We start from the raw sequence: 27,094 nt of genomic DNA on the forward strand, positions 1-27,094 counted from the left end.
CCAAGTGCTTAAACTGGAACAAAGGCACTTAGAACAACAGGCTCAATAAGCCATCACCCAGCAATTCCCAGCTCAGAAGGGCAGAGGTTAGCTGCTCCTCCCACAAGAGTATAGACCACAAACCTCCTTAATGTAAAATAACTGGCTTGAATACCAAGTCCTTTAACCAAAACTAAGACACTTAGAGTAACAATTACAATTTAATCAGACTACTAACAAGCAGTAATACAGCAGAATAAATGCAGTTGAATACTTTAAGCACAAGCAGTAAAAGCAAGATGAAGTAATAAAGTAGGAAGACACACAAAAACAGTAAAAGCAGCTGAATAAAGTGTTTTTAATTAAGTAGAAGGGGGAAACAGAAGATAATTTAAGGTTAAGAAACAAAGGAGGTGGGCCTTCCCAAATGGTCTCACTGTATGCAATAGAATGAGCCGATACAGTGGGACTGGGAGGAGTGTCCAGTATCAAATTTATAGTAGAGGCGGGCAACTCAAAAGCCAAAAGGTTTGAAGAACACAACAGCAATTGGGCGAGTGGGAAATGGAGACTGAATCAGAACAGAAGTAAAGAAGAGTAAAGAAACCATGGAACTTAACCCTGAGATATGTTCACAAAACACGGCTATTGTAGAATACTGTTAAAAACTACGGCCTTAGAGCAGCACAGTATTGTTAAATATCACTGAAACAGAACAAAAATATATATAGTTATGTCAGGTTTGGATTTCCAAATGGCTTTAGAAGCAGTAATTCTTGTAGTCAGCCGCATTCTACTGAGTACTGAGACATCAGCAGGAAGCCCCATCCCTTTAGTCTCTTAAACTTGAATTATCTTCTGCTCCTTCCTTCCCACTTACTAAATAATTGTACTTTATTCAGCTGATTTTACTGTATCTGTGCTTCTTCCTACTTTATTACAGTAGAAAGTTGATTATCCAAACTAATTGGGACCTAGGGTACATCAGATAATCAAACTGTTTGAATAATCAAACATACACTGAACCGGATAAAAAACTGCAAAAATCTTGTTTTTTCTGCATGCTTTTCAATCATTCAGTGATTCCAGTGGATATTTTTTACACACGAGCAGGCTACAAGCTCAAAAAAGACACATAAGTGAATACGTATAACTTTCAGACTTTGATTTTTCCTACCTAAAAACTTTGGAAGGCTGTGTTTGGATAATTGACGTTTCGGATAATCGACTCTCTACTATACTTTATTTTGCTTTCTGCTACACGTTCTGAAAGTGTTCAGTTGCATTTAATCTACTACGTTTATTACTGCTTGTTAGTAGCGTGATTAGATTGTAACTATTATTCTAAACCTGGGCTTCAGACTAGCTCTTTTATATAAGAAATGTTTGTGGTCTACACTCTTGTGCCAGGAGAGGTAGAGTACACCCTTCTAAGTTGGGAATTGCTGGTTGAAGGCTTATTGTGTCTGTTATTCTAAAAGTGTCTTAGTTCTGGTTTATGCACTTGGATACAGGCCAGTTATTTTAAATTAAGAAGATTTGTGGTCTACACTCTTGTGGGAGGAAAGGGTAGCTTCTACTCTTCTGAACTACGAATTGCTGGTTAAGGCTTTTGCTTATTATGGCTTTAATTCTAAGTGCTCTGGTTTAAGCACTTGAGCTCCAACCAATTATGTTAGGAAGATTTGTGGACTATAATCTTGTGGCAGGAGAGGATAGCCTACACCTTTCTGAGCTGGGAATTGCTGGTTGAAGGCTTATTGTGTATGTTGTTCTAAAAGTGTCTTAGTTCTGGTTTATGCATGTGGGTTCAGAACCAGTTATTTTACATTAGGAAGGTTTGTGGTCTACACTCTTCTGGGAAGAGAGGATAACCTTCACACTTCTGAGCTGGGAATTGTTGGCGAAGGCTTATTGTGCCTGTTAAGTGTCTTTGTTCTGCCTGTGGTCTGCACTTTTGTGGCATTACTGTCCGGACAGATTTTATTTTTGTTCTGATCTGTGATCTGCAGTCTTGTAGCATTATTGTCTGGACAGATTTTTTTTAACTACTAGAGCATCTAGTTTGCTTGTACCTGAGCATTGCTCGTCAAATTGCTTGTCTTGTTGGCTTGTTCAATATTTAAGTTTCTGTCACTCCTCCCTAGTAGATCAGTGGCCATGGATATGCACTTCCTTACTCTCTGTGTGGCCAGTCTCGTTGAGATGAATATTCTGAGGCATTATAGCCATCACCTCATGTATACTGATTATCCACTTATTTTTAATAAAACAGATTGTGTATGTGAGAGATGTAAATACACTTTAATGCTGGAGGCAAAACTCTCTAATACATCCAAAACTAATTCTATAGAGGCTGTCAGTGACACTTTGCACCATGTCCATTGCACAGGGTGAAGACCCTACACACAAAACTACTTATGCTGAGGCACTTATATGTAACCTTCATAAAACACTGAGATCTCCTGCACAATACAATCAAAGAAAGGGTCCTCAGCCATCACATAAACACTCCATTAAAACACCACCCACACTTACACATAGTAACAGTGTATCAAATGCCTCCACTACTAAATCCTTGAGGCAAACCTGCACACAGCTAAATTTCCTCATCATTGGTGATTCTGTAGTGAGGCACACTGATGTCCCCCTCACCAGACTGAGTAAGTAGAGAGTCACTGTTACTGTCTTTCTGGAGCTAGGATCCATCAAGTCACACAGACACTTAGGTTATTAAACCACAGGTACCGTTATGACTGTGTCATAGTCCACGTGGGTGTTAATGACCTGAGACATACCTCCCTTGACTATATGGGTCTATATTATATATTCAAACTTTCAAAACTTCGAATCCAATATGTTCGACAACATATGGTTGAAGTTTGAAAGATCGAATGTACAATAATAAAAAAAAAAAAAGAAATAAAAGCTTACCTTAACGGTGCGAGCAGGGGGGCAAGCCTCCCTGCACCTCCATATGGAGGGCTGCACCCCCTACTTAAATATACCAACTCCTAGACTGCACTTCAGTGCAGAAAAGGGAAAATCTTCCATTCTGCACCATACGGCGCAGTTATGTTTAACCTTCGAACTCTTGAAATGTTGATCATATGGTGTCAACCATATGACATTCGACATTTCAAGTGTGTTCTAATAGGAATCCACATCTATGAAGTGAGACGTGATAGAGCTCGCTGATTGTGTGTCTGAGGCAGGTATGAGACTAGCACTGAGCATCATACTACCTTCTCCAAGGATGATACCATGTTACCAGCAAAAACTGGCTTGGCTTCTGGTGTCAATCCAGGGGGGGTACAACATTTGACAGCCTGGGAGGGCATGGTTGACAGACTACTTTGCTTTGCCAGGAATGGTCTGCACTTATTCCGTCTAGGCTTTTGGATATTGGCTAAGACTTTTTCCACCCCTAATAAACCTACTGACGTAAGTGAACGTATGAAGGAATATCTGAAGGTGGTATTGTTCATTGCTAGAACTCTTAGCAAAAAACTCCACTGCCTGCAAGCCTTCCTCTCCCAGGAGCATGTAGACACCCATGTAGTAATGGAGACTTGGTTTAAAGTCACTGAGAATACCCCACCATTGCAGTATAATAATGCCTTTCACACCTTTAGACCGGCTACTGCACAGGAGGGAATGAAAGGTGGAGGAGTATCAGTCTGTATTAAGAATAATCTCACATCCAGACTAGTCGTAGTATATGACCCACTGGAACTTACACATATGCAACTCACCGTAAACAGGGTGTCATAAAATATCCTTGCAACATATAGGTCCCTGTCCATGTCCCAGAAAACCCATACTGCCTATCTCAGTGTACTAGAGTCCCTCACTGTTCAACCCAATATGATATTCTTGGGGGATCTCAACTACCCCTCTATAGATTGGGAATCCTACACCACTTCTAATGCAGAATTCCAGCAATTCCTAAACTTTGTTCATGCCAGCATCCTTTTTGGTCCATTCTCCTACCAGGGGTACAAATGCCCTTGACCTTGTTCTCACCAACATGGGGAGCCAGAGTTCCTTACCCAATGTAATAACTTCACTCATTAGATATGACCATAAGGCAGTATTTCTTGAAATAAAATTAAATCCAGGGGTCCAACAAAACCAAAAACCTTTAGGAACTATTCCAAGGCTAACCACTGTCAACTAAGCAACACCTTGGCTAAATTCCAAGCACCCCCAAACCCAGTAAACACCATAGAATACACTGAGCTATTTACAAAATCTCTTTATAGCCATATTGATAGCTGTATAGAGCTAGCTGTGCCCACTTGTATCAAGAAGAAGACAAACACAAAAGATTAGTCACCCGGTGGAATCACAGTATCAGTCAAGTTATTCAACAAAATGAAAAGAATCTTGGCCAGCCATAGGAGGTACAAAGCCATATTTGCTAAAAGCCCCCTGACCAATCTAAACAGGCAGCTAAGAGGGTTAATTAATACTTCAACAGCTAAATCTGAAGAAAAAAATAGCTTCTCAGGCAAAGGGCAACCACAAAGCTCTCTACAGCTATGTCTGTAACATCAGAGGAAATACACAATAATATGCACAATTTATTGTAAATGGCATAAGCCACAGTGAATCTGAGGCCATTGCCAACCTCTTGGCTAACAGCTTCAACTCATATTTCTCCTCCCACTCCTTCCCCAATACTCCAAAGAAAATACCACATACCACAATCCCACCAACCATTACTAGGGAACAGGTCACTAATGCACTTTTGAAGGCCAAAAACACTGCATCAATGGGCACCGATAACTTCCTGGGATGTTTAATAAATACCATGAAACATCACCTCTCTGGTCCACTTGAATCACTTTTCAGCTGGAGCTTTCAGTTAGGTTTTGTGCCCAAGGAATGGAAGATGACTACAGTCATTACTCTGCACAGAGGAGGTCCAACCACTGATCCAGTTAACTACAGGCCCATATGTCTTACCAGCCTCATATGCAAGTCCGTGGAAAGAATCATTAATGACATGATAAATGAGGACATGGGTAGCCTGCAAATGCTGGAACCATCACAGTTCGGCTTTGTTAAAGGGAGGTCATGCCTATTAAATGTGGTGGAGTTTTTTTGAGAGGGTCACCAAAGCATTGGATGAAGGTAAGACTGTGCATACAGCTTACCTCAACCTAGCCAAGGCTTTTGAAATAATACCTCACTCAGGTATTATAGACAGGCTCACTAATGTAGGTATAAACCCTTTTTTCACCCACTGGATGGCCAACTAGCTCACTGATAGGACCCAAGATGTCAAAATAGGTGAGGCCACATCCACCAAGAGGTTGATCACTAGCAGAGTCCCCCAGGGCTCATTACTGGGCCTGCTCCTTTTTGGCATCTGTTTCTCTGAAATGGAAGAAAAAGACATGAGTCTGGAGTGTTTCTCTCCAGGCCTCCTCTGAAAATTGGCTTCATTCCAAGTCAGACTTTCCCGGTAAACAAATGTTAAATAAATAAAGTGCTGAATGTTTATGGCTGACTGAGTTTGCAGATAATGGCAATCTGGGGGTTATCATCGACTCCCCTGCAGACACTAGCATTCTTCAAGAAGGTCTGTCTCTGACTAACAAATGGTGCCATAGCCCATTGTCTTAAACTCAATGCTAAGAAATGCATAATTGTGCCCTTTGGGAAATAAACCATCCTGGCTAACTACCATTTTGATAATACACCCCTAAGAGTCGACCCAATGGTCGGGGATCTGGGTATCCACGTAAACAGAAGCCTTACCTTTGAGCACCATGTGACCACAATGGTGAGGAAGTCCTTTTATGTTAAGCAAATTATAAGTAAGGGCATGGCATCTAGGTCCAAAGAGATCATTATCCCAATGTACTCCACCCTTATCAGACCAATCATAGAGTACAATGCTCACTTTGGTATGTACCTGACCAGGCATATGCAGCAACTAGAGCGATCGCAAAGGTTCCATACAAAAAGAATAGCAAACCTGCCTTATGAAGGGTGCCTTAAAGCCCTTTCCCTCTAGTCTCCTATAGATTGTTGAGAGGTGATCTATGACTGGCGTACAAGGCATCCACAAACCCCACACGTATAAATTGCTTATGTATTTGTAAGTCAAAGAGTACCAGAAATACAAGGTCTAGGGACCTGAATTTTGTCTGTGACCTAAACAGAACATGCTGGAGAGACAGATATGTCTCTCAGAGACTGCTCTTCCTATGGAACAGGCTTCCCATCCATGTGAAGCTGAGTTCTTCTGTTATCCTGTACACAACTGAGAAAAGTGGATGGAGAATAGGAAATTTACATTGGGACTGGCACCCATGTCCCTTATGGACAGAGGTAGCTTATAAATGCCTAGCCGTCAATGTCCTGTTTGGATGCAAGACATCATTATTCTTTCTGGAAATCTTAGCTAAGCTTAGAAAGTCCCCCCCCCCCCAGGTCGTTAGTAACAATCTATGAATTTATGAAATTTTTCTGTACTTCTGTGCTTATGAGGGTAACCCATATATGTGTATATAGATATACACACACATGTATGTTTAGGGATGTGTGTGGATGTGTGTGTGTGTGTGTGTGTGTGTGTATATATATATATATATAGAGAGAGAGAGAGAGAGATACCACCCCCCTCTCCATACACACACACACACACACACACACACACACACATGTTTGCATGCATATATACATTTCTAGGTGCATGTGCCTGCATTTACTGAACATACTTCTACATTCATATATATAACAAGTACCCTATGAAAATGAAGAGGAAAAAAGGAACTACAGACCCATTAGTCTGACTAGTCTTATTTGAAAAGCCATGGAAAGAATTATCCTGGAAGTTATCAATAAGGATATAAGAGATGTTGCGAAGAACCACAAATAAATTCCAAAGAAACAGACCCAGAACTGCACAGCACACATTTTTTGAAGAATTGTAACTGAGTGCTTTTGTTTGGTTAAATACCGAACTTCTTCAGATACCGTTCATAATTAAATCATTGCTTTTATAGTAAAACAAATCATTTGACAAACATCATGCGATGACCAAGTCACCTGACTCAATAAAAATAATATTAGGTTAAAAACTTTTAAAATTTAAAAAAAAGTATGTATATATACCAAACCATAAAAGTAGTCTATATAAGCTTTTTAATTTTAATACACATGAGATCGAACATATTTCATTCAACCCTGGGAATACATAAGAATTGGTGCGTAGCTGTTAACTTAATTCACTAACTTCTAACTTTAATGACAAAGGACCGCCTCTGACGTCTTACTGGACATGATCGATTGCTCTAAATTTAAAAACATGTCCTGGATGTGATTTTACATGATTAGCTAAAGCATTGTCCATTTTTTCTTTTCTAATTGTGTATAGATGTTCATATAATCTCTCCTCCAATTTTCTGTCTGTTTTCCCTATATAAAAAACTTGTGCAAAGTTGACACTTTGCCAAATAAACAATTCCTGAGGAATTACAATTGTATTTATTTATAGTGTCATACCTTTTGTCCCCAATGTAAAATAAACATCCTGTGTCGCTGTGTTTACAATGGGGACAGGCTTCACACTTGAAGTTTCAAAACCCACCATTATATAGAATAAAGGGTATGTTCAAGTGTGAAGCCTGTCCTCATTGTAAACACATCAGCACAGAATGTTTATTTTACATTGGGGCAAAAGGTATGATGCTAGAAATAAATACAATTGTAATTCCTCAGGAACTGTTTATTTGGCAAAGTGTCAACTTTGTCCAAGTTTTTATATAGTGAAAACAGACAGAAAATTGAAGAAGAGATTATATGAACATCTATATGCAATTAGAAAAGAAAAATTGGACAATGCTTTAGCTAATCATGTAAAATCACATCCAGGATATGTTTTTAAATTTAGAGCAATCAATCACGTCCAGAAAGATGTCAGAGGCGGTCCTTTGTCATTAAAGTTAGAAGTTAGTGAGTTAAGTTGGTAGCTACGCACCAATTCTTATGTATTCCCAGGGTTGAATGAAATATGTTCTGTCTCGTGTATTAAAATTAAAAAGCTTAGATAGATGGACAATTTTTATGGTTTGGTATATATACATATATTTTTTTTAATTTTAAAAGATTTTAACCTAATATTATTTTTATTGATTCAGGTGACTTGGTCATCACATGATGTTTGTCATATGGTTTGTTGTACTATAAAAGCAATGAATGAATTATGAATAGTATCTGAAGAAGTTTGGTATTTAACCAAACAAAAGCGCTCAGTTACAATTCTTCAATAAAGGTGTGCCGTGCAGTTCCTGGTCTGCTTCTTTGGAATTTACTTGAGGATATAAGAGATCTCCAGGCAGGGGATCCATCCCAGTTTGACTTTATCAAATGAAAGTCATGTTACTGAATCTGGTGGACTTCTTTGAAAACACCACTAAGGCAATGGACGGGGAAAAATGGCACTTAACTGCCTACAAAGATCTCGCTAAAGCATTTGATAGAGTACCCTACTTGGACATTGTCAACAAACTTACAAACTAAGTATAAACCCCTTTATAACAAGATGGATAACTAGCTGCCTCACTGACAGCAATTAGGTTTGAATCAGTGAGGCCACCTCCACAAAGAGGCTAGTCACAAGTAGCGTCCCCTTGGGCTCTGTGCTAGGCCACTCCTCTTTGACTTCTCATATGTCAAAGCCAATGTCAGAGACCTCTGACTAACCAAGTTTGCAGATGACTGCACACTGGGAGCAGTCAGGGAATCCCCCCCAAGACAAGGATACCTTTTAGGGAGGTCTATCACAGACAAACACTTGCTGCCAAAACCATGGCTTAAACTCAGTACCAAGAAATGCATTTTAATACCTTTTGGGAAGCTGGCCACCCTGGGTAACTACAACAGCAATAAAACACCCCTAAAAGTTGATTCACTAGTCAGGAATCTGGGAACTCATGTAGATAGTAGCCTAACCTTTGACTAACTTGTGTCCAAGGTAGGAATAAAATCCTTCTGTGGTGCTCAACATATAAGCAAGCCCATGGCATCTAGGTCTAGAGAATTCATCATATCACTGTACTTAGTCCTCACCAGACCCATCATAGAGTATAATGCCCCCTCTGGTATGTACCTGACCAGACACGTTCAGCAACTGGAACATCCACATCGGTTCCTTACAAAAAGAATACAGGGAGTAAAAACAATGCCTATGTTGACTGCCTGAAAATCCTGCTCTTTACTCAGTATCATACAGACTTCTGAGAGGTGACCTTTGTTTGGCATACAGGACATTCCTGAAGCCTGTTTTGTTGAACCTTTTGCACATCAGAACTCCTAGATTAAAATACCTAAATTTTGCTTTTGACCTAAATAGGATATGTTGGAGAGAGAGAGATGCTTCTCAAGTGAATTCCCATTCTCTGGAACAGCAACCCCATCCAAGTGAAGCCTAACACTATTTAAGTGTGACTTAGACCAGTAGATTTGTAATTGGAAATTCACCTTTGGTCTGGTGCCTGTCTCTCTGATGGACAGAGGGAGTCATTAAATGATCTCTTATATAAATCAATTTTGTGGGTCACATTTGGGTTGCACGGCTAGTCTTATAAGGCCCCTAGTGGTTGTTAGCCTACTATACACCTGTGAACCTATTTGAAAAGGTGGTCCACAGCTCCTGCCAGATGTCAGTTTTTTCAGACTCAGTGTCTGCTTTTGATTGTTACAGCTTTTGCAGGTTTGACTCCTTCTCAGACAAGCTTGGAGCACAACCCAGGGCCTTTACACCTGTTGCCATCCTGTGAAGTGCCAGAATAAAAGTGAAGTATGCAAGTGCAGGACCAAGGATCAGAGTATGAACCACACCCTCTGAGATTTGACATCATCATGTCCAACCCATGTAACCATATAGGGGTATTACCCATGAGAGTGACAGCAGTGTCAAGGTTGGTTTAACTGTACTGAAGCAGTCCCATGGATTTCCACATTTGTTTTTCATAAGTATACCCTATATTTATTTTTAAAGGGAAATTCATTAGCAGTCGCATCAAGTGGGTATGTCTTTCAGTACTATTTCTTTATGCACGGAATGTTCTGCCTAGGATGTCAGAATGTTGTTATGGTGGTACTGTAATACTTTATGGTGCCATGACCTAAAAAGTATTGCTGGTTATATTGGTTTTGTAATTGATGCATTACCTCAATATTTCTCATTTTCTTTCTGGCTTTGTTTAATGCAAGTGAGTGTTTGTAAGTGATAGTGTGGTATACTTTGATGGATGCATGTGCATTAGAGTTCAGTACCCTCTGACTAAATGTTAACTAATTATGGATATACCCCCCACACAACATGCTTTTTGTCTCAACCATAGCACTCCTACTGCCCTATTTTATTTTGCTAATACCATTAATAAAAACAGAAATACAGGAAACTTAGTTTCTTCTTCATTCCTAGACTTGTCCAAAGCATTTAACACCATCTCCCATTAGAAACTATTACTAAAACTCTCCTCCTTAGGTCTCTCACCTTCCTGTCTCTTCTGGTTTAACAGCTACCTAACAGATAAGATTCCAAGTTGTCAAATGGCAGCAAGAATACCATAATCCTTCACAAGTGATTCTCATTCTGTGTTTCAATATACCCTTGTTTACCTGCAAGATTTAGCATTCAAGACAAGTAGGGAAAATTCTTCCAAGCATTCATGATTATAAGTTTATTGAAAACAGGTTTCAAAATGATTTTTTTTTATTTTCCTGCTCCAAATCCATAGCCAAGAACAGACTCATCAAGTCAGTCTTATTATTCTGTTAAAGATGCAGGTTCTTGTCAGCCTGCGCAAGAGCTGTTTGTAGCAGTGAGAAGTTACTGTTCAGCAGAAGAGGATAATAGTTCGGTGTGCTTGTACTACCATTGATACGTGTCTGTTCTTTTTATGGACTATCCAGAAATCAAACTGATTGTCCAGTAGTCTGGAAAACACTGTACAAACTCGGGTATTCTGTTTTAAAAAAAGAAACTGACTATCAGAGTTTGTTAAATTAGTGGATTTACTATGCGCTTTTACAGAAAAGCATAATAAAATGGCAGAAAAAAAATTCACAAATGGAAAAAGAGGGTGTTCCTCCTCACCTGACATGACAATGATGTCACAAAATGGGCAGAATGTGGGTGTGGAGAGGGGAGGAGAGGGACAGGGTTATGGAAGGTGAGAAGGGTGTGGCCTAGATCAATTTACTGGTTGAAAGTAGGCATAGTTCTTTCTAATAAATATGTTTTTGAGATGGATGTAAAAGCCCACCTTAATGCAAATTGGATTTGTGGCAGCGCTTTTGATAAAGAACCTGGTTATTCCTTGCTCATAATATTTTACTCTCATATATTCTCTCTTGTAAACACAGCAGCTGTTGACCTCTTCCTGTTTGCTTCTGCACTTTCTTTTATATATACTGACTATCTCAATTTGGTGTCTTCAGACCACTTGTGAAAGAAAGTATGTGGCTAGTTGCTGTCATACCTACTGTGTATAATGTATATATGTAATACACACACACACAAAGCTGTATCTACCCATATACCCAGTTCCTTAAATGAATCTACAGTTTCAGTCTCTGTGTACTGTATTAAATATTCACCTTTCAATCCATGTCTCACAAATCTCATATGCTTAGAACTGAAGTTGTTTTTTATTTGATCTTCAACCTGTGGGGTTTGGATCCGACATCAGATCTGACTCGGCTGAATACTACAGCTCTAGGATCCGAAAAACTGAGCTCCTACCCGACCCATAATGCACTGCTCTGCCCTCATCCCCTCAGATCTCATTTCCTGCATTTTTGTCAGCATTGGGATTGCGATCTTCTGAGCTCCTTTGTTTTTTTGTTTTTTTGTGAGTGTTTTTTTTCTTAAATTTTTCTTCTATTTTTCTCCCTATTCAAGGATTTCTTTCTAATATTTCCCTACCCTCTTTTCTATTTTGAAACACTGCTTTGATCTGTTTATTTTCATTTTCGGTTCTGCTTTCTAACCTCCATTCTTTCCTTCCTTTATATTAAAAAAAATATTTTCTATTCAATGTTTTTTGCTTTCTTTTATTTTTTCATTATGTCAGAAAAGCCTGCTGGCTTTAAAAAGTCTGCTACATGTGGGCAGAAGGGCCCCTTTGTTGGATGCCCACATAGAGTGTGTAGTATGCTTAGTGCTCACCCATTTGGATTCCTCCTGTGCCACATGCGCTGTAACTAGTGCACACTTATTGCTTGGAGGAATAAGCTTATTTTGAAGGGCATTTTTCCATCTACAGCTTCTTCCTCTTCTGTGTCTCCATCTAATTCAGGGGCTCAAACCCCCTCCAAGAAGCATAAAGAGAAATAATGGTCCCTGGACAGAACTCCTTCAATGGCCGGTGAACCTCCTTGGAAAACTGCCAGGCCATCGGATCCAAGGACTCTGGTCCAATTGTGAGGACTCGTCTCACCTCCAATCTCCAAGGTTCTCCCTGGAGCCGGTTACATCAAGACCCAAATCACCTTTATTGCAGTCTGCCAGGCCATCTCCAGGCCGTATTCTGTGGTGTCTTCCATCAGGTTCTCTCAAAACCTACCTGAAGCTGAGGTTGACAGAATGGTGATGAGGTTTCTCAAGGCACAGATTCAGCTGGGGATTTTGCCTACTCCATCCCTCGTTGGATCCATGTACCATCAACCTTCATTTGTTCCCATCTGTTCTCCAATCTGACCCCCGGCTTCTTTGTTGTCGGGTCCGAGGATCCGAGGAGTCGAGACATTGGAGCCTACAGGTACTGTTACCTTGACTCCGATGGTTTCCTTGAGTGGTACAGCCCCGAATGTCTCAGAGTGGTGCAACTCTTGGAGCTTTAGCATGGGGGTAGACTCTGAGGGTTTCATGTCAGTGACAAAGTTTTTGGAGTTGTCACTTCCCCTCAGAGCCTTGGTGCTTGATAGCTCAGCTCTAATCCCTCTCAGATCTGGGAGAGACAGGGGCTTGCAGGGTTTCTCCTCCGACTGCTTCAGCTCTGGCAGATGTGCCCTCGGATCCCCATTCACCCTAGGCATTCGAAGTATTGGAGAGGGTTCTCTCAGTGCCTAGGAGAGCCTGAACTCTCCCTTCTTTGGAACCCTATCCCTCCTCAGGAGAGTTTATGCCTGAGTCATCCCTTCTGTCTCCTCCCGGACAGCCTGTCCAGAAGAGCTTCCGGGTCACTTCCCATTTGGAACACTCCGAGTCTTCCAATACCTCCTTGAGCACCCTACCAAATGATGTGCTTTGTAAGAATATGTACTAAAGGAGGCACTTGGACCCCCCCCCCCCAGAATCCCTCACCGAGGACACCGATTTGGATGAAGGGGAAATGTCCCCAAGATCCCCACCTGAGGATGTCTCCTTTGGTGACATCATAAATTCTGCATCATAAGGGTGGGTGGTCTGCTCAAAACCCTAACCTTGAGGAATTGGTGTTCCTGGAAGCCTTCAGGTCAGGCCCATCTATATTTTGGGTGTTCCCCATTTGCAGACCCCCTTATTGATCTGATCTCCTGAAGGGCATGGAAAGAGTCGGACACAGTAGAACCCATTCCAAAACATGTGGGCAAAATCCTTAGTGCCCCATCTGATGGGCCCCATTGGACTAAGGGTGTCCCAGTCGATGCTGTGGTGGCTGCAGCAGCCATCAAAAAGGAGCTGGCACAGGAAAGCTCCTCTGTCCACCCCCAACAAGGAGTCCAGGGTGGTGGACAGGTTTGGTAAGTAGGTTTATGCTTCATTGACCTTTGTACTGCGAATGCTGAACTACTTGGCACATGTTCCCAGACTACAGAGTGACCTGGTCAAGGAGCTGGCTAGTTCTACTCCAGGGTCCATGTCTGCAGAGCAACAGAAGACCTTTTGCGCCAGAATGACTGCCCTTCTTCCGATAGCAAATAAGTCCATGAGGCTAATCTCGCATGCAGCAGAAATTGCCTTACAGGTGACTGATTCAGGCACTGCCATAAGGTGTCATGGCTGGATGCAGCTTTGTGATTTCACAGAACCCTTCAAGGTGTCATTCATCAAAGCCCTTTCTGACGGATCATCCTTCTTTGGTCCTACGGTTAGAGAGAGAGAGACTCTCCCAGAGTGAGAAGGGTGGAAACACCTTGTCTGCAATCGGAATCCATTGTGACACCCCCTCAGTGGTCCTTCTCCAGGAACCAGCATGGTGGTAAAAATTTGTGGTTCCAAAGATCTCAAGGTCCTTTGCAGGAGTCACAGGGAGATTTTTCCTCCAGAGGCAGAGGGGAAAATGGTACAAATGGCAGACACCGCCATATTAGCAGAGGGGGTCCAATGACCCAGGGGTCTTGAGACACCTTCTCAGACAGGCCCAGTCAGTGATTATGAAGGATTGCCCGACTGCTCATATCTGGAGGCAGTCGGGGCATGGTTATCTCTACATGCAACAGCCTGGGAAACTATCACAAGTGACCCTTCGATGTTAAACATCATATCCAGAGATTATGTTATACCCTTTTTCCAAAATCCCACTCCAGTCAAGACCCTCCCCAATGTTCCACCCAGTCAGAGGGAGGCTGCAGCATTAGAAGTTTCAAAACTGCTCACAAAAAGAGTCATCCAGACTGTCCCCCAAGACCAGTTTGTATCAGGCATTTATTCATTTTAGTGCCCAAGAAAACTGGGTAACTTAGACCCATTTTGGATCTTACAGCCCTGAACAAATCAGTTGCCTATTCAAAGTTCCAACTGGTCACAATTCAGTCCACTCTACCCTTCCTGTGGAAGGTTGACTGGATGTTCTCTGTAGATCTTCAGTATGCATACTGTCACATCAAAATGAACAGGCCTTCCAGAAGGTTTCTCCACTTCTGGCTGGGAGCCATTCATTACCATTTCAGAGTACTCCCCTTTGGTCTCACCACAGCCCCCAGAGTGTTCAAATGTATGCCAGTAGTGGCAGCCCACCTGAGACTTCAAGAATTATGTGCATTTCCCTATTTGGAGAATTGGCTCCTCACTGCTCCCATCCAAAGCACACGATAGTCACAAACAAAAAACTTTAATGAAGCTTTCAGGTCTCCACCCTTCATCAGCATACTAAACACATCACATTAATTACATTTAAATAGAGGAATATTAAAATCACATGATCAAGCCAGCCATTCATAAAACCTCCGTAATTAGTAATACAAATTAGTTAAAAACATTTCCTAGTTGTAAAATACTAGGAATATTTTTGTTTATATAAAAAATGTTTATATAAAAAATATTTATATAACAAATGTGGTAAGTGATATGAAAATATAAAAGTGAAAATAAAATATAAAAATTACATGTATAAATTTAATACTAATTAAAAGATATTTTTTAAAGATTCTCCTTCTGCCTTTTCACTAAAACTGGTTTTAAACTCACTGTTCCATTAAGCCCAGGATATTTGTCAGCATGTAGACGCAATATCCATTCATATTCTTTTAGTAGCAAAAGATTTTCAATATCACCACCTCTGATGCCCAAATTCAAAACAGATATACACCTAAATTTAAATGTATGTGACTGAAACTCATGCACATGCCTATATAATACATTTGTTTCTACCTTTCGTTTTATTTCTGATTTATGTTCTACTATTCTGTCTTTTAACTTCCTAATCGTTTTCCCCACATAGAATACACTACATAGGGTACAGGTAGCCAAATATATCAATTTAGTTGTGTTACAATCTGCTTTACAAGAGAAATCATAACATTCACCTGTAGTTGGATGCTGAAAACTACTTTTGCTATCATATATATCTGAACAACACACACAATTATAACATTTAGATGTGTACACTTTTGTTCTTACTGACGGTATTTCACTTTGAAAATCTTTATAGCATAACATTTGTTTCAATGTCTGACCATTTCTAAAGGCATATTTTGGTGTTAATCCTAATAAATCTTTTAGGTCTGGTTGGGCCATTAATATGACCCAATTTTTCTCAATGATCTTGCAGACATCATGTGTGTTGGCATTATAGGTGGTGATAAATCTTAAAACATTACAGCTTTTTGTCTTTTTCTCTGTTGTATCTATATTCTGCATAATTTGGTGTGTTGCCCGTTCTGTAATTTGATGTAAAGAGCCAAAAATAGGTTTATATAAACTGCTTCTTCCTTGTAAAACCTGTTCATAACTCATATCAATCTCATTCAATATATAGCCATTATTAATAAATTCTTCCTTCATTTTCTTAATTTCCTCTTTAAAAATAACTTCTTCACTAGTTAATCTACTTACTCTTATAAATTGAGATTTTAAGATGCTTCTATAAACATGTGTAGGGTGCATACTAGCTGCATTCAAATATCTAGCTGCATGCACATCCTTCCTATGTATCATCGTATGCAATTCATTAGATTTTCTGTACAGTTTTACATCCAAGAATACTATATTATCTCGAGAAAAATTCATTTTAAATCCAAGAAACTCTGTTGTTGAATTTAAATAATTTAAAAAACTTTCTAATTCTTCTAACGTACCTGCCCACACAAAAAAGCAATCATCAACGAACCTACAGTAGCAGTCCAATAAGTGTTTAAACTGATTATTAGCACTCAAGACATATTGTTTCTCCCATACATATAGGACCAAGTTGGCAAACGTATTCGCTACTGATGTACCCATAGCCACTCCTGTTAATTGTTGATATGGTACATTATCAAAAATGAAGATGTTCTTAGTCAAAACTAAATCTAAAAGGAAGCATATATTCTCTACTTCACGTGTCTGCTGCAATGATTGCATCATCAGAAAATTTCTTATTGCCTCTATCCCATAGTCAATAGGAATCACCGTAAATAGTGATTCTATATCTAGTGTAACCAGTAAATATTCTGTCATGTTACTTGTTCTGTCCCATAAATCAACCTTTTCTAAGAAATGGTAGATACTTTGCTAAAACATTCTGTAAGTATCTGGATATGGGTTCCGTCACCCATCCCTTACCTGACACAATGGGTCTTAAAGGTGGGTCAGTGATGGACTTATGAATCTTGGGTATTCCATAGATCTGTGGGATCTTAGGGCAAGTTACAGTCAAATAGGACAATAAGTCAATGGTTATATCCTGACACAATTGCATGTCGTACAGAGCTAAATTAATTTGAGAAACATGATTTTTTATATCCACAAATGTGATCTTCCTAAAAGTATTTGTATCAGACAAAAATTCATGAAACTTATTCATGTACCAAAGCTTGTCCATTATAACAGTAGCCCCTCCCTTGTCAGTCTGTTTAATTATAATATTTTTATCTTTCTTCAATTGCTGTAAGGCCTTATATTCATCAAAAGACAAGTTATATCGAACATTTCTGCCTTTATTCTTATTTTTATTCTTACTAGTGTAAAGAGCTCTAATTTCCATTTCCACTATATTTTGAAAGGCCAAAATTACAGGCGACAGCTGTGGCATAAAGACACTCAATTTTTTAAAAACAGGATTCAAACTATCTGACTATTTAAACATTGATTTCAACATAATGTTCCTTGCAAAAAGTTTAACATCCGTTGGTATATCAACAATATTGTCCTTGAATGAAGGAATAAACTTCATTCCATATTCAAATAATTTATAGTGCTCATCTGATAGTATAAAATTTGCAGAATTAACAGTACCTCTCAGTAAGCGACAAGTTCTTAGCGCCTCGGCGCTTTGCTGGGCTGCTTGGGGCTGTCGTTTTTCCTTTTCTGTACTTGCGTTTGGTGTTGTGGAGTTTTTTGATGATCTATGGATTCCTGCTGCCTTCTCTGCTGTAAGACAACCTTCTCTGGTTGTTTTAGGTGAAAGGGCAAAAAAGACGAAATTTCGGTTTGTTTGCGTTTCTCCTTCCCTTCCGACACAGAGGCTATTGGTTGTTTCTGACCTCCTAAGGCATTTTCATCCGTGCCCATAGCAGGAACGCCATTTAAAGACTGCTCCACATCACACTCCTTTCCCCTTAACTGGCCTTGCTCAGACTGACTTGTCGCTACGGAAGCAAAGGTTAACGCCTCAGTCACACTCGCTTGCTGATTGGCTGCTGCTACAGCTAGTCCTGGCGTTACTGCTCCCACCAGGCATTGTCTCCTCCAGGACAGAGACTACCTCTTTCAACTAGCCTCAACCTTGGACATCCCCATCAATCTAAAGAAATCACATCAGCGTCCAGTCCAGGTGATAGATTTCATCGGAGCCCATCAGGACACAACACATTGCTTAGCTCTTCTCTCTCCAGACAGTCTCTCCACTCTCAGATTCTATGTCAGACAGATTCTAGACATCCCTTCACCTCCAGCATGTCTTGTTCAAAGAGCTTTGGGCTCCATGGCTGCCACCATAACTCTTGTTCCTACAGCTCGTCTCCATATGAGAATACTTCAGTGGACACTAGCAGTAAAATGGTCGCTTATATCCTCTAAATCATCTGGTCAGACCATGTTGAGTATGCAAGGAATCTCTCTTCTGGTGGCTTCAGTCGCAGGTTCTTGAACAAGGTTGTTCCTTTATCCTTCCTCCCCGATGGCCACAGTCACCATGGATGCTTCTCAGCTCGGGTGGGTGGAGGCATTACCTAGGTCAAGACAGTCCAAGGCACATGGTCCCCATTAGAGACCAGTTTGCATATAAATGCCCTGGAGATGGGGGGGGGGGTGCAAGCCCTTCAAACCTCTCTTCCCACAGGAACCATTGCAATTTAGACAGACAACATTTCAGTTGTTTGGTACATCAGCAAGTGAAGAGGAACCAAGTCTTACCCCCTTATGTCGAGAGGCCATGAGGTTGTGGCAATGGACGATCTCCTCCAACCGCTTTCTAGTGGCAACGCACATTTTTTAGAAATCAAACATTCTAGCGGACAGGTTCAGCAGGACCAGTCTGATGCCTCACGAGTGGTCTTTGAATCCTTCAGTGGCAAACATGATCTTCCAGAAATGGGGTTAACCTTGCTGCAATCTCTTTGCGTCTCCTTCCAATACCAGATGTAGCAGTTTTTTGCCATGATCCCTCCTCAGGGACAGTATCTGAGAGATGCTGTAGTCCATGCTTGGCCCCTAGTCTGCTTTATTGTTACCCTCCTCTTCCTCAAATTCCTCCAGAAAGCTCAGAATTTGAAGTGCAAAGTAATCCTCATTGCTCCCTTTTGACATTGGCAAGTTTGGTTTCCCTTCCTTTGGTCTCACCTGATTTGTCCACCATGGACTCTGGATCCCTTTCTGTCCCATCCTTTGGGAAGCTTTTACCCAGATCTGTTCAGCCTGAAATTGACCGCTTGTTTACTCCAGTAACCAGTGATGGCTAGAAATTCCAGCCTTTCTTCCCCAGTTAGAAAAATGTTGGTTGCAGAGCATAAAGCTTCCACCAGGAAAATATATAACAGCAAGTGGAAGAGATTTTCTATTTGGGCTCACCAAAGTCAGCTTGATCCCTTTATGGCCCCCATTCCTACTGTTTTAGACTTCCTAGCATTTATTTTTCATAACAGAGCTAGTTTTTCTACTGTGAAAGTGCAATTGGCAGCTATCTCTAATTTTCACGTTGGGGAAAAGTAATCACCTTTGGTCTCATCAGAGTTGTGAAAGACCTTTCTTAAGGGCATTCTTCTTCTTTGCCCCCCATCAAGGATCCCACTCCTCCCTGGGACCTCAATATGGTTTTACAAGCCTTGGTTGCACCTCCTTTTGAACCAGCAGGTAAAATTGGTTTGAAGTTCTTGTCATGGAAGACTGCCTTCTTAGTAGCCATCACTTCAGCTAAACGAGTGTCTGAACTATAAGCTTTATCTATTAAGCCATCTTATTTGATCTTTCACAAGGACAGAGTGACTTTATGTACCAATCCTTCTTTCCTGCCCAAGGTGGCATCTGAGGCTAACATCAGTCAGGTCATCAGTCTCCTAGTTTTCTTCCCCAATTTTCAAAACAAAGGGGAATACAAACTCCATATGCTAGATGTACATGGACAATTAACAGTTTTATTTGGATAAAACTAAACATTTCAGGAAGTCTGAACTTCTCTTTGTACCCTTCTTGAAAGCTGATTTGGGGAAAACAATTTCCAAAGTGACTCTGGTTAATTGGCTCGCAAGCTGAATTTCACTTGTGTATTCCATTAAAGGAATATCTTTACCTGTACCAATCAAGGCTCATTCTACCAGGTCTGTGTCCACTTCTGCTGCTTTTTGATCTAGAGTTCCTGTTGATGATATTTGCTCTGTGGCTACTTGGTATAATTCACATACAGTTATATCTCATTACAAATTGCAGTTTATTTCCAGGAACAAGGCCACCTTTGGTTCTGCTGTACTGCGGATGATCCCTCCATGAGGGCCTCCCAAGAGTTCTGTAGTTGGGGACTGCTTCCCACTGGTTGAAGATCAAATGAAAAACAATAACTTCAGATAAAGAAGTTACGTACCTACCATAATGTTCCACCTGAGTTGTTGGTTTTTCATTTGTCTTCAACCTTCCCTCCCTCCATCCCCCTTCCAAATTTTAAGACCTGATGGATATGGATATCCTTTTATCTGTTTGAGCTCCTGAAGTGCTCTTTTTCGCTACAATTCAGGCACTTATATTTTTAAAACCTTTTGTTGTAAACACTAGATAGTTTGTGAGGAGCAAACTCAATCTATGGGGATGAGGGGAGAGCAGGGCATTACGAGTAGGGGAGGAGCTCAGTTTTTCAGATCCTAGAGCTGTAGTATTCTGCCATGTCAGATCCGATATCAAATTAGAACCAGCAGGTTGAAGACAAATGAAAAAATGATAACTCAAACGGAACTTTATGGTAAGCACATAACTTCTGTTTTTTGAATGCATTAGTCAGCATATTATTCTGTTGTGCTCAAATGGTCTATTTTAGTCAAATTTGTTTCGCTGACATGACTCATCTGTAACACATGCAATCATTATACATACTTTCAAGTCATCTGCATGTAGACTGTATAACATCTCAGATTAAAAAGATAGATCTTAAAGGTACAACCTAAACAAGTACGGCCAAGGACAGAGCCCTGTGGGACACTCTGACTGTAACCTTGAATTTCATTTGTCCGATTGCTGTGTTATACTTGCCATGCTATATTTGTAAGACATGCAGCTATCCATTTTATCAAGAGTACATCAGTGCAGTCATTCTAATTTATTGATCAGTGTTTTGCGTATGAGCTTATCAGATGTTGAAGTTGTCTGTATAGAATATATCACAGCACACTTTTTTATGTATAACTTTTTTATATTATTATATAACATCATGTTACTGGTGGTGGTAGATCTATTTTAAACATATGCATGCCAACATATAGCTTCATGTCCAACCCTTTCCAGTTCTGACAAATCTGTATCCAAAATAACCTTCTCCATTATTTTTCCATAACATAAAAGTAAACGTATGGGTCAGTATGACTCCAGGTTTGTCCTACTCTTCTTCCCCTTAAATATAGGTTTAACAAGTGAAGAAGTCCTAACTGTAACTTTGGATGAAAGCACTAAACTATTCAATTTACTATTTTTCTAACTTTTTGAGTGACATATCTCTTTCATACCCATTCTTGTAGTAGCTGGTTGCAGAGGTGGATTGGACAATTCCTGCACATGTGCCTGACTCACTTCTCTGCAGTTGGAGCTACTTTGGCTTTTGCTCTGATGTCCAGGATTTGTGCCATACAAAAGTACTGATTGCACCACTGTTTTGTACAACTTACTTTTCAGCTTATTTGGTATTCTTATGTCTCAAATTATCCCTGGCAGTCTTTGCCACATGGCTGCAAACCCCTGTGATTCTAGCTTTGACTTCCTGTCTGAATCCGTTTTGCTCATCTTCCATCTTACTTTCTAATACTCTTGTGTATTCATTTATTAGTTATCCTCACCAACTCTTCATGCAGTGTGACAGGAGTTTGATACCTCTGTACTACACATATTTGTGAATGACCCCTTTTTTCTTGTGCACTGCAACTAGAATGCTTGTTCCTTGTAATGTTATAAGTTTTGGTAGCATTCATTGTGCCACACTATTTTTGCGTGTTCTACCAGTCTTTAAGTGCTGCACATCTCTGCAGCCATTCTCACGTCTGCTTAATATGATATATAAATATTAAAGAAGGTACATGGAAATGTGGTATGTGTAATTATTGTCATTTTATTTTTGAAGGAGATAACTTCCCTGTGAAGTATAGGGTTAAAGAACTTAGATTAATAATGTGTATTAATTGTTCCACTAAAGGTGTAGTTTGCATCACTGTATATCAGGACTGTGAATGTTTTTACAGTATGTGTGAAAAACAGTGCCCATTGAAGAAAAGAATGTATGAACATTTATATGATATAACTCAAGAAAATATTAGTAATGCTCTTTACAAACATTTAAAGTCCTGTCCTGCCTAAACCAAGTTCAAATTTAAGTTTGGAGTTATTGATAAGGTGTGCGTTAATCCTAGAGGTAAATGAGAGACTTTATTAGAATACAAAGAGATGGTACAGCAGCTTCGATTAAATCCCACAGTGAGACCAGGATAAAATTAACAAGTTTCTATTACTAGTGTACTTAAACTGAGGTCTGCAAAATTGTAAATAGTGTTTTGTATAGAATGAGAGCTTTTAGTGCTAGTTGTATAACTTAAAAGGGTCTATATCAGAATATCGACATTTCAGAATGTCAAAGCACATTTATTCGACACAAAAATGTCGAGCGCTGACTTTGTTGACTGGCCAAAACACCGATTTCTTTCCAAGGGAAAGAAATCGGAAGGCCAACAAACAACATCACATAAAAACTAAAGTATTTAAGTGGGGGGCTTCACCCCTCACACCCCTTAACTAATTATTCTAACTCAGAGACTGCACTACAGTTGGGGAAAGGGCACGTATGACAGAACGGCCAACCAATTTCTTTCCCTTGGAAAGAAATTGATGTTTTGACCATTCGACGGAGTCAGAGTTCGACATTTTCATGTCAAATAATGTGCTTCGACATTTTGAAATGTCGATATTCTGATGTAGACCCACTTAAAATAAATTCTCACATGCAAATATATATATATATTTTAGTATGGTATTTAAGTGCATATTGATTCATATGGACTGTAAAATTGCAAACAGTTTTCATTGATGCAAATTCTTTGATAGTCATGTTTATTTTAATATATATATTTTAGTAGACATTTAAGTATTACAGTTGTTTACATGGTTAGTAATTTAATATGTACATTTGATGGGATTGTGATAACTGATTGTGAATTTTGATTGGCTTTTAATTTTTTTTTAAGAGCTACTATGAATGTTTCACTCATGCTCTGATGAAGTCCATTTTAAGTATGAAAGCATTTAGCATGAGTGTTTTTTTTTTAATATTAAAGTACTATATTTATTTACTATCTTTTTGCTCCATTATTTTCTCATAGCTGTTCTCTGTTTTTTATTTGAGTTTACAAGTATTATAATTCTTGCCTTTAAGTTACTTTCTAAATAGCACAATAAAGTTTCACAGTATAATGAGAATAAGCAATGTTCCAGATGTTCATGCCTGCACAGGGCATTGGCACAGTGAGCAGCTCCATGCAAATGTGCTGAATTTATACCAGCATTGTAAATACAGAAAACTGACTACTGATCCATCTGGTCAATAAAACAACTACACTTTGAGTGCTTTTGTGCACTTCCCAACTCAGACAGACCATGTAAACACCTACTGCTATTAGATGAATAATCCCTGTCCTTCTAATGTAAAAGCACAATAAAAGATTGTCCAGAGTAAAATGCTACCGCAAACAAACTTCAGTTTACTTTAAGCAAATTATAAGTGTGTGATTATTCAGTAAAAGTTCTTTGATTTGTAGAAATGAGCCAAAAGCCACTCAACTGTGTAGAATTTATAAAGGAAGTGAAAACAAGGTAAGCTGATTAATAAGCCATCCAACCAATAAAACGACTATATGCAGGAATCTGTAGTGTGTTTCCTCAACCTATACAGACTAAGTTACCACCCACTGCCACTAGATGGAAAATTCGCTGCCCACTTGATGTAAAAACACAGAAAAGAGCTTACTAGAGTAGAAAATACACTACTTTATCCAACAGCTAGCTAGATAATGAATTCAGAGCATGTTAATCAGTAGAACAGACAATGGGGTGATTTTTTTCAAAATAAGCATAAGGGATGGCAAATAAATAATTTAAGATATAAACAGCAGTGTAGAAGGGGAGTGACTTATAAAGTTGAATTTACAGTAAGGGTAGGCAGCTTAAAATCACCAAGTTTAAGAAGCATATCAAGGAATGTGAGGGTGGATGGGAAAAATAACCAGCAGGGAGTCACCAATAGTTCTTGCAATTTTTGCAGGTTTTGAGTCTCATCAGAAAAGACAAAGACATAGATATTCTCTGTGTATTTAAGTATCACTCAAGAAACATATTAACCAATGGGAAAAAAAAAAACGTGAAATGTGCATCCTAAGTAATTTAAGTGTCTATCTGCCACATAGAACAAAAACACAATTCCAAGCAGATTTCCTAAAACAGAAAACAAAGTGGAACAGGTAAAACCGAAAGCAGTTCTATTAGTTTAAGCAACTCAAAGACAAAATACACACACACACACACACACACACACACACACATATATATATATAGTTCCCCTTTATAATCTTTAAATACTGAAATCTCGAATTTCAGTATTTTGAGACCATAAAGGCAAATTTTTAAAATAGCAAAAGTGCATAATCGTGTATTCGAATATCTCAAATTCGCTTTTATGGCTTTACACTATGTTACGTGTGGTCTCTTTTGTGGATGGTGTACAGTGTCATGTGTGGATTGGTGAATGAGTGTTTTGTAAGTGTTTTGGGTGGAAGTTTGAATATATGTGAGTGTGTTTGTAAGTTGTACGTGTGGGTTAGGGTAGGCAGGTGAAAGTATTTGTGTGTAAGTGTTGGATGTGTTGGCATTTGTATATATGTGATGTGTGTGTGTCTGTGCAAGGGAGTGTAGAATGTCTGGGTGTGAGTTTGCTGTATTCTGTTTGTGCGATCTCGGAGTTAGTATATATAAGTAGAGAGGTGTGTGGGGGCACATGGGGGCTTGCCCCCCTTACTTATGTGTAGCGTAGGAGTGTTGATTTCTTTTATTGTGTTTGTTTTGCTGTTTGATTTGTTGTAGTGTGGGTAGGATGGTGTATGTGTTGTGTGTTGTATGGTGTGTTAATGTTCGCAATTTTGTATTTCACGGTTTTGGGGTTTCGGGATTTTGAGCATTCGTCTTTATGGTTTCAAGATACTGAAATTCGAGATTTCAGTATTTCAAGATTATAAAGGGGAACAATATATATATATATATATATATATATATATATGTATGTACAAACACACACATACATGCATATACATACATTTTCTCACCCTGAAAGCTTCATTTATTTAAAATATCATTGAGTAAGTACAATCGCTGTTTTGATATAAATGACGTATTGACCCATGAGTTATTACTGTTACAGGTATGTGTGTGTACATATATATCTATATAAGTGGACTACATGTAATCTAAAACACACAAGGTTAACTGCAATAATATCAATCTTAAAAGATTGAAAAGAAAGTAATTGACACAGTAATATGCATGAGCTGGGTAAGAGTCTTGACACTTGCAGAATCTACATTTTAAAAAAACAAATAAAACCTTGTTTTCTGCTGTGGGGCAAACTACCCTGTACCCCCTGCTATATTTATGTATATTAACTCTGTGATCACACAAACACAAGATAAGGGCAAATTTCCCAGCTCTGGAAATTGTGAGATTTCACATACCTGTCATTCAGCTTCTTAACTGACCATATGCGGTCAGCTAAGCAGCTGCCAGTATAACACATGATCAACCATTGTAATAGCACCCGTATGTACATGTATATAAACTATACAGAGAGAGAAAAATATAATTCATAATTTTGTGTAGAAAAGTAGGTATGCATTAGTGTGAGCATGTGTGTATGTATAGATGTATGTTTGTGTGTATATATATATATATATATATATATATGTGTGTGTGTGTGTGTGTGTGTATGTATGTGTATTTATATATATATATATATATATATATATATATATATATATATATATTATTTTTATTTTATCATTTGTTAACCGGAAAGTCCGACTTGGAACAAAGCCAATTTTCAGCAGAGGCCCGGGGAGAAAGGGTCTATATTAGCTTAACCGAATGCTTACTTAAACATATAGGGTCTATATTAGCTTAACCGAACACTTACATAATCTAATCCCACGTCACCAACTATATTAAACGAATTGTCATTAAGTTGAACAGCTATAACAATGAAAATGTTGTAATCGAAATGTTTTAGTTGGCCAAACACGTCCTGTTTACATTTGCGTGTCTACGTAATAGTGCATACCTGAAATTATAATGTGTTTGTACTAATGAAAGCAATAAAAGTGACATAATATACGATGTATATTATATTTACCGATATACAACGTTGTATAAGATATAAAGTACAGTTTATATCTTTATTACATTCATTTATGAGATAAGACAAGTATAAAAGTTCGGGAGACGTGCTTATGCATGTTTTCCACATGTGCTAAACTGCAACATGGCTAACGAAACACTGCATACACCTGGAGTTATGGGAGATGTCTATGAAACGGTAAAATCACAGAAAGGCATGCATATGCTAAATATCTATGGCTATCTGTTTAATCTAGAGAAAACAGTAAAGGAGAAACACTATTGGTGTTGTAATCTTAAAGTTAAAGACAAGTGTAAAGGTAGGGTAATTACTCGAAAATATACTGAAGGAGAAGTCCTGTTAAAATCTACGGGACATCACCATCCCCAGATGTTACTGAAGTCGAGAAATATATAGCCTGTGCCAATCTAAAGCAGAGTGCTAGAGTGTGTAGAGACACCCCTTCATTAGTGGTTGAGGACGTAATAGCAAGCATGTATGTTGAAACAATATTATCCTTGCCTTCACGTAGATCCATGTTACAACAGGTCAGTAGGGTGAGACGTACAAATATCAAATGTTATACAAAACTGTGTACAACCTTAGCTAGTGTTGATCCTAGTAGCTGC

General features: G+C 39.1%; 1 protein-coding gene across 1 annotated transcript in view; it reads left to right on the forward strand.

Annotated features, from left to right (window-relative positions):
• Positions 1 to 27,094, forward strand: part of CCNY (cyclin Y) — a 1,275,181-nt gene that overhangs the window by 917,238 nt on the left and 330,849 nt on the right. The gene's annotated exons all lie outside the window — the stretch shown is intronic.

This window comes from Protopterus annectens, chromosome 3.part1 (genome assembly GCF_019279795.1).
Source record: "Protopterus annectens isolate FY-2018-M chromosome 3.part1, PAN1.0, whole genome shotgun sequence".
NCBI lineage: Eukaryota > Metazoa > Chordata > Ceratodontiformes > Protopteridae > Protopterus > Protopterus annectens.